The 9,141-nt window shown below is 50.0% G+C and overlaps 1 long non-coding RNA gene across 1 annotated transcript; it reads left to right on the forward strand.

Annotated features, from left to right (window-relative positions):
- The first annotated feature begins 2,372 nt into the window (after nucleotides 1–2,372).
- LOC139031751 (uncharacterized) lies at nucleotides 2,373–8,120 on the forward strand. Its single transcript, XR_011484226.1, has 2 exons — nucleotides 2,373–2,806; nucleotides 6,784–8,120. It is a non-coding gene; the product is annotated as an uncharacterized lncRNA (long non-coding RNA).
- Nucleotides 8,121–9,141: the final 1,021 nt, after the last annotated feature.

Here is a 9,141-nt window from a genome sequence, read left to right on the forward strand (position 1 = left end):
AGTCACAGAAGAGTTGGATCTGACTGAGCGCACCGCGCTTCAGCCTAAGGGTGACAGCGGCCTGGGATGCGGTACACTGCCAACCTCACGTGGATCCCCGCCACCCTGCAGGATTCTCAGCTCGAGTCATCTCTTTTCTGGAGGAACCTGGAGTGACACTTGCTCCAACCCAGGCAGCCCAGGGTCTGCTCAGTGAGGGGGACGTGGAGCATCCCTCAGCACCACCCATCCAGCCGTCCTCCCCCCGAAGTTGGGCGAGAGCCACCGAGAGCCTGTCTCAGAGCAGGTGGCAGAGCCAAAGGGACAGCCCGGGCCCCTCGGGGCCCTGCTGTCGTGGGCTCTGAGGCCACAGGCTGGGGGTTGAGTCCTGCCTCCTCCTGTTACCATGGAAACTTGGGACGCACCGCTTCTTCTGTCTGAACCTCACTTTCATCCCAAATTCCACATAGCAGTCATCTGGAGCCCGAAAGCACAGTCCCTGGGATCCACCCCAGCCTCCAGCAGCCCCAGCACGGCTTGTGAAGAGGGGTGTGCTCCCAGCTTCACTGCCCGCTTGCTGGTGAACCGCTGCTGAGTCAACGAAGTTTCCCAAAGTAGAAACCTTGTCAGATTCCAAAGAATGTTAGCCCCAGTGACTCACGTGTGTTGCTTCCTAAACACGCTCCCAGGGGTTTGGGATCAGCCCAGCCATCTCCGGAGAAGCATCCCAATGCTCTGAGAAGAAAGCTGGGTTCCAGCCACGAAGGAGCCGGGCCCAGTCTTGGCTGCCAAGAAAGGAGCTCCCGCTAGGAAACTGTGAGTCAATCAACTTCTCCTTTTTGGTTTAGCTTCACAGTGCCTTGGCTGTGCCTACAGCTGAGAGCGATGGCTCTGGGAGGCATTGCCGAGTGGATGATGTCTGGGGGGTTTTTGTTTCTTGTTATGGTGATGGTGCTGTTGATGACAGTGGTGGTGATCCTGGTGGTCGTGGTGGGCGGGGTAGAGGCTGAAGCTGAGAGCAGAGACACACAGGGACCTCTGACGTCAGAGAACCTAGCTCTTGGTACCAGTCCTGGAACTTAGCACCTAGTGAGCTGGACCACTTACCTGGTCTCCCTGACCCTCAGTTTCCCCATCAGTAAAGGGAGACTGGTCCTGCTTGCCTTTCTGAACTATTTGGGGTTCAGAGCGACCAAGGCTTCTGGATGCTCATGGTCACGTGGAAATCTTGGAAGACATACGGCCGTAAAGCTCTGAGCGTGTGCCCGCTGTGTAGATTAGCACTAGAATCTGTTGAATGTGGCTACAGTACAATTTATTTTTTCCCCTGTGGAACCAGATTCCCCTCCTTCTTTGGGCAGCATCACCCTTTTTCTTCTGGAGAATCTTGTACAATTTCTCTCTCTCATTGTGACTTGGAAGGACTGGGCAGTTTCAGTGCCCCCACTTCCTCCAGGTCGCAGGGATGAGCCCGTGGCCCAGGCTGGGCAAATCGAGTTCTTCCTGGGGCTTGCTAAGTGCAGCAGAGACGAGGAGAACTGAAGGCAGAAGATAGGGAGAATGGGGAGAGGAGAGAACCCTAGGAGATTTACTCAAACACCTGGATCCAGCTGTACCTGAAGCTAGCATGATCTAGCCCTGAAATTCCAAGTTATATGGATCATGTAATAACCCCCAGGAGTCTGTGCTGGGCATCTGTACTTTGCAAACCAAAGTGTCCTTCCCTATACCTCTAACCTCCTCAGACTCCTAGAATCCAGAACCTTCCCAAGAAAACAAAATTTATGACAACCTGCCTTCCAACTTCGACTCTAGTCTTGCTAGACCCAGGTCTGGCTCCTTTTCCTCCTCTTTTCAGGGAACAGATTGGAACCGACCCAGCTTCCAAATATCAGGGGACAGAGGTTGAGATCTGTTGCCTCACCCCAGGGGCTACCTTTGTAGGGCAACTCTGTTATAAACTGTAAAATGCCATGACTACTTTTGCTGATCATATAAACAAAGCGTCTCACCTAAACAATTCAAACAATATAGGAAAGCACAAGAGAAAAAAGTTAAAAAAAAAAAGCAAAACACCTGATAGCCGCCTCTGCCTCCAGAGATAACCCTGCAACACCTCCAGACCTCTCCCCAGGGATGAACGGTTCATTGCCTGCTGGTGGGTCAGATACTTCATGTTCTGGAACTTTCTCCCAGTACCAGCACATCATGACAACTTCTGGACACTGAACACAGTTCCCGACTTTGTCAGAGTTGAACAGCTCAGCAGAATCACATGGATGTGTTGTTCAGTTTCCATGGATGTATATTTGGGTCTTTGCCAATTTTTACTACTTTGTCACTGCAGTGAACCTATGTAGATGCTCAGATTTCTCACATGTTTAAGCATTTCGTTGGGGGATTTCCTAGAAAGGGAGTTGCTGAGTCAAAGAATATGAATAACTGAAAGGCACTTGGTGCATTCTGCCCAAAGGTTCCCAAGGAGTCAAGGGTCCACGGTGTAGGAAGGCACAGAGCTCCACATTCACAACAATGCTGGGGAAGGACTGATGCTGAAGCTGAAGCTCCAATCCTTCGGCCACCTGATGCGAAGAGCCAACTCATTGGAAAAGACCCTGATGCTGGGAAAGACTGAAGGCAGGAGGAGAAGGGGGCGACAGGGGATGAGATGGTTAGATAGCATCGCTGATCAATGGACAAGAATTTGAGCAAATTCCAGGAGATGGTGGAGGACAGAGCAGCCTGGTGTGTTGCAGCCCATGGGATAGCAGAGACGTGACATGACTTAGAGACGGAACGACAGCATCGATAGAAAATTATTTTTGAGGTAGGAGAGAAAATTTTGTGAGAAGGTCCCACTTTTAGGAGCGGTGGCTTCCTCTGTGCTTAGTAAGGGCCGCTGTGCTCTGGGGGAAGAGCGGGAGGCTGGAGGAGGCTGTGGAGGTGACACTGTGGGTGGCGGCTCTGTGTGCATTTCCTGGTAGGCTTTACCATGGGAAGCCCCCCAGTCCTGGAAGCCCCCTCCTTCCCAAGCAGGCCAGGCCGGTGGGTCACCTGCTCCCAGTTTCTGGGACCTGCTTCCTGAGCCCCGGCGGCACTGCTGGGACGCTCTGTGCCTGTCTCTGGGACAACGGGTCCTGCGGGTCCTCCCACGCTGGCTTCTGGGAAAGTGAGTGCTGAGAAGCTGCCAGGCCAAGTGTCCAGGCAGCCTTGGCCCCTGGCTACCAGGGGCTGGCAGCACAGACCAGCCCTGGGTCCTCTGAATCCAGGAATCCAGGGGATTCTGGGCCTGGTCCTGTGCAGAAGGCTCTCTGCTTTAGTCTACCCGCTGAGAGCACTCAGGCTGAGGCTTGCTGGGTCTCACCTCTCCCACCCCCGCCCTGCGCGGCAGGGGAAACAGCACAGAGGAGGGAAGTGCCTTCACAAAGGTCACGCGGCGCCGAGGGGCCAAGCGGGGACACTGGACCCTAGATCTCCCCACCCCGATGGGCTGTTCCCTCCGCCCTGGGCGCCCCGGCCTCAGACACCGCGGTGCTGCTCAACGTCCTGACTGCAGCCTCGCAAGACGTCCCGAGCCAGAGCCACCCAGCAAAGCCCTTCCTGGGGTCCTGACCCTCAGAGTGCTGCTCCCTGACTCATGTCCAACTCTGAGTGACCCCACGGACTGTAGCCCGCAGGCTCCTCTGTCCAAGGGATTTCCCAGGCAAGAATACCGGAGTGGGTTGCCATGTCCTTCTCCAGGGGATCTTCCTGACCCAGGGATCAAACCCGGCTTTCCTGCATGGCAGGCAGATTCTTTACTGTCCCTCAGAAACCCTGTGAGATAGTCAATGTCTGCTTTTCTCAAGCTGCTAAGACTGGGGGTAATTTTTTAAATGAAGTAATGGACAACTAAAGGGGACTTCCCTGGGGGCTCAGATGGTAAAGAATCTGCCTGCCATGCAGGAGACCCGGGTTTGATCCCTGGGTCAGGACGATCCCCAGGAGAAGGGAATGGCAACCCACTCCAGTATTCTTGCCTGGAGAATTTCATGGACAGAGGAGCCTGGTGGGCTGCAGTCCACGGGGTCACAGAGAGTCAGACATGACTGAGGGACTAACTTTTCAGATAACGAAAGCTCTCTGTTATTTAAAACAATTTAATGATGATGTACTTTTGCACATTTTTCTTCATGTTTTTTTGTGTTTGAGTTTCATTGAGCTTCTTGGACCTGTAGGTTTATAGTTTTCCTCAAATTTAGAAACTTTTTATCCATTATTTCTTCAAATATCTTTCCCTGCCTCACCTCCCTCTTCCAGGGATTCCACTGTATTTGCCAGTCTTTTTTGCTTCATGTTTAATGTTGAATAATTTCTCTTTTTCTGAGTTCAAATTTACTTCTCCCTCCTTCTGCAGTGATGATCTGCTATGATCCCATTCAATGTGCATTTGATCTGATGCGTTATAATTTTCACCAGAAATTCAAATTGGGTCTTTTTATATCTTTTTTCTGATAATTGTTGCTTTTTTTCCTTCTAACTTAATTGAGATATAATTGACATACAGCACTGTGTATGTTTAAGGTATTCAGCATAATGATTTAACTTACATACATACTGAAATGATTATCACAATAAATTTAGCTTCCCAGATGGAGCTAGTGGTAAAGAACCCCACTGCCGATGCAGGAGACAGAAAATGTGAGTTTGATTCCTAGATCAGGAAGATCCCCTGGAGGAGGGCATGGCAGCCCACTGTAGTATTCTTACCTGGAGAACCCCATTGGCAGAGGAGCCTGGTGGGCTACAGTCTTAGGGCTGCAAAGAGTCAGGCTCGACTGAAGCGACTTAGTATGCATGCACGCAGCACATAAAGAAATGATTATCACAATACGTTTAGCGAACATCCATCATCTTACATAGGTACTAAGTTAAAGAAATAGAAAAATGTTTTCCCTTGTGTTGAGAACTTGGGATTTACTATCTTAAAACTTTCATACAGTAGTGTTATATTTATCATATAAAATATCCCATATCTATAGTTATCAAGTTACACATTACATGTCTAATGCTTATTTATCTTATATCTTATAACCACCTTCATCCAATTCCCCCTACCCCACCTCTGTCTCTGGTAACTACCAATCTGATCTGTTTTTCTATGAGGTTGTTTGTTTCTGAAATATAATTGCCCTATATGATACTATGTTAGTTGGGGCTTCCCTGGTAGCTCAGTGGTAAAGAATCCACCTGCTAAAGCAGACGATGTGGGTTTGGTCCCTGAGTTGGGAAGATCCCCAGAAGAAGGAAATGGCAACCCATTCCAGTATTCCTACCTGGAGAATCCCATGGACAGAAGATCCTGGGGGACTTCCATGGACTGTAGTGACTAAACAATAGCAACAGCTATGCTAGTTCCTGTTACACGGTGTAGTGATTCATTTTGCTATACATTTCAGAATGATTGCCATGATAAGTCTGGTTACTGTCTGTCACCATACAGAGATATAGCGTAGCTATGAACCGTATTCCCTGCATGGCACATTCCACACCCATGACTCATTTATTTTGCAACTAGAAGTCTCTCCCTCTTGATCTTGATCCCTTGTTTCTTTCCTCCCCCACATCCTTCCCTCTGGCAACCACCTGTTTGTTCTCTGTATCTATAGCTCTTCTTTTGTTTCATTATGTTTGTTCATCTGTCTTGTTGTTTAGTTTGCACATATTAATGAAATCATCCAGTATTTGTCTTTCTCTGTCTGGCTTATTTCACTTAGCATAATACCCTCTGGGTCCATACATGTTGTTACAAATGATGAGATTTCATTAGGTTTTATGGCTCAGTAATAGTCCATTATATATACATATATATATATATATCATATCTTTTACATATATACATACATAACTCATCTTTATTTTTCATCTATTGATGAGACTTAGGTTGCTTCAGTATCTTGGCTATTGTAAATACTGCTGTAATGAACAAAGGAATGCACATATCTATTCAAATCAGCATTTTGTTTTCTCTGGGTAAATACCCAGGAGTGCAATTGCTGGATCATATGATAATTCTGTCAGGTCAGGTCCCAGGGGTCTCTGGCTGCAGGGCCACGGGGGTCCCGGAGCTGAGGCTGGCCTGCTGGGGCTGGGGCTGGGGCCCAGGCGGTCCTGGAGCTGGTGACAGCCCTCTGTCCTAACCTGGCAGGTTCTGGTACCCCAGGGGCCGTTGTCTGCCAGCTGGTGGGTGAGGCCAAGGTCCAGGGGACCCCAGGTCTGGTGCCTGCCCGCTGGTGGGCAGAGTACTGTCCCTGGGTCTCTGGCAGTGGGGCCCTGGAATCCTGGCCCTGGTGCCTGCTCGCTGGTTCGCTGGAGGACAGGGCCAGGTCCCTGGGGTGGCCGTGGGCTTGGGGTTTCTTCCGGCAGCTGGGATGCTGGTGGGTGGGGCTGTGCCCTGTCTGACTAGCTGTTTGGCCTGAGGGGTCCCAGTCCTGGTGCCAACAGACTGGTAAGTGGGACGATCCCGGTGCTAATTGGCTAGAGGGAAGATTCCGGCGTGGCACTTGCCAGCATCAGCGCCCACGTGGTGGATAGAGCTCCCCAGACGGCTGCCTCCAGCGCCTGTGTCCCCGGGGGCGCGGCAGTTGGCTCCTGCCTTCCTGGGAGGCCACGTAAAGTGCACTGAACACAGACTTTGCTATTGCAGACCTTTGAGATGGAGGGACTGGGGGTGGTTCGTGACCACGAGAAAGGATCTGGGAAACATGGTTTTCACGGGCTGGGTTACCACTGGGGTTAATGCTTGTTCCTTCTACCCACTCCCAGGAATCTGGCCCTGGCCAAGCCCACCGACAGAACATCTGGATCTGGACACACCTGTCAGTTACACTGATTAGTCTGGGGCCAAGAGGGAAGACAAACACCAAATGCCTCAGACCTTTAAAAGTCATCAGCTTCGTGTGCGTGTTAAGTTGCTTCAGCGGTGTCTGACTCTTTGCGACCCCACGGACTGCAGCCTGCCAGGCTCCTCTGTCCCTGGGATTCTCTAGGCAAGAATACTGGAGTGGATTGCCATGCCCTCCTCCAGGGGATCTTTCTGACCCAGGGATTGAACTGGCATCTCTTAAATCTCCTGCACTGGCAGGTATGTTCTAGTGCTGCCTGGGAAGCCCCATAATCAGCTTTATGGAGGTATAATTCACACACAACGAAATACGCCAGTTCAGGTCAGTGAATGAGTGGATACATGCACACACCTGGGCAATCATCACCTTTACCAGAATACAGAATGCTTCTAGAAAGTTCTCTTGTGCCTCTTTGCAATCAGTTGGCCCTTCCCGTTTACAAGTGACAACTCATCAACCGTCTTGTGCTACAGATTTTATCTGCCAGGTCTGGATCCCACTCCAGGAGAACCGGGTTTGGCAGGCACTCTTCTGGGACCATCTTTCTTTTGCTCATCAGGGCAGTAGTGAGGTTTTATGAGCCGGTGTGTATCTGAACTTCATTCCTTTCGCTGTGAACATGCCCTGGATTGTTTATCATTCACGTGGTCATGAGTGGTGGGCTGGCCATTTCCTGCTGCTGTGACCCTGGTGTCTGAGTCTTTCAAGGATGTAGGTTGTCTTTTCCCCTGGGTGAATCTCTGGGAGTGGGGTGACTGTGTTGTAAAGTAACAGGGTATTTAATTTACAAGAAACCGCCAAATTTCCAGACATTAGCAGTTTCCACCAGAAAGGTTTTTGCTTCTGTTGGCCCGTTCCTCCTTGGATGTCTGAGTGAGCATCTTCATATGAAAGAAAAAGAAAGAAACTGCCAAATTCTTCCAAAGTGGAAGGACAACTGGACTTGCCCCCCCACCTCCACTCCATCAGTGTGTGAGGATCCCAGATGTCCTGTATCCTGGCTGATGCTTGGTAACGCCCATCTTTAACACAAACCATCTTAGAGGAGGTGGTGTCACCTCCCTGTGGTTTCAATTCGCATTCCCGTGATTACTAATGGTGGTGAGCAGCATTGCACGTATTTATTGGCCAGTTAGATGTCTCCTCTGGGGAGTGTAAGTTCGTATCCTGTGCCCACAATTTTATTGGGCTGTTTATTTTATGATTGAGTTTAAGAGTCCTGTATGTCTTCTGAATAAAAATCCTTTTGTCAAGAAATGCCATGGGAGTCTTCTCTCTTTGTCTGTCATCTGCCTTTCAGATTTCTTTGCCATTTTTTTTGAAGTCCAGAATATTTTAACTTTGATGAAATCAATTCATCAAGTTTCTATTTTCATAGTTAGTGCCTTACTGCCCTTGTGATTATTTTATTGGCCCGTGAGTCATCAAGTGGTTCGTCTTAGTTGACTGCTTTCTTCTTGGCTGTGGGTGACATTTTCCTGTTGTTGTTTTTTTTTGGTATCTGCTAACTTTTTATTACGTGCTGTATGAGGGGCATATCCTGCAGACAGTCTCTCCTCTTTCACCCTCTGAGGAATGTTGGTATTTATCCTGGCGAGTAGCTCCCAGGATGTCAGTACCTCTCTGACGTCACACAGTGTTAGAGGGTATTAGGGAACCCAAGTGTTCGCACACCCCACTAACTCGGGGAGGTTCCCTTCCCATACAGTCTCGGCTGAATCCTGTGAAGGCTTGAGTCTGCTCCGGGGGACTCTAAAGTGGGTCTTGCCTCAAGATGGCATCCTTACTCCTAAGGCAAGTCTTTCCAGTACCCAGCTGGGTTTCCGGGGAAAGGTGAGGCTCTGTACCCTGGCTGGATCACGTATTTTAGCAATGCTCAACCTTTGGAATCACATCCCACCCCCAATTTTGGGACCTCCCTTGGGTGCCTGGCCCGCAGCTTCCAGAAGCATCAGTGTCCTGGACTCTGATCTCTGCTCAATGGGCCCAGCATGCTCCGAGGACCCCCACCTACCTGCTGCTCACCCAGCGGACCTTGTGGCTCCTTTCTGAGCCCCCTCTCTGAGGACTGTGGTCGCACAGGGCTGCCTATCCAGCACTGGTCAAGAGCCGCCTCAACTGTACTGTCCAAATGTGATGGCCAACCCCGGGGGAGGGTCAGCCTGGTACCAGGAACGCCAACAGAGCTGGAAGCAGAATTTGCCTCAAGGTTTTTTTTTTTTCCCCCAATATTTATTTATTTGGCTGTCCCAGGTCTTAGCTGCAGCATGCGGGATCT

This window comes from Odocoileus virginianus, chromosome 28 (genome assembly GCF_023699985.2).
Source record: "Odocoileus virginianus isolate 20LAN1187 ecotype Illinois chromosome 28, Ovbor_1.2, whole genome shotgun sequence".
Lineage (NCBI taxonomy): Eukaryota > Metazoa > Chordata > Mammalia > Artiodactyla > Cervidae > Odocoileus > Odocoileus virginianus.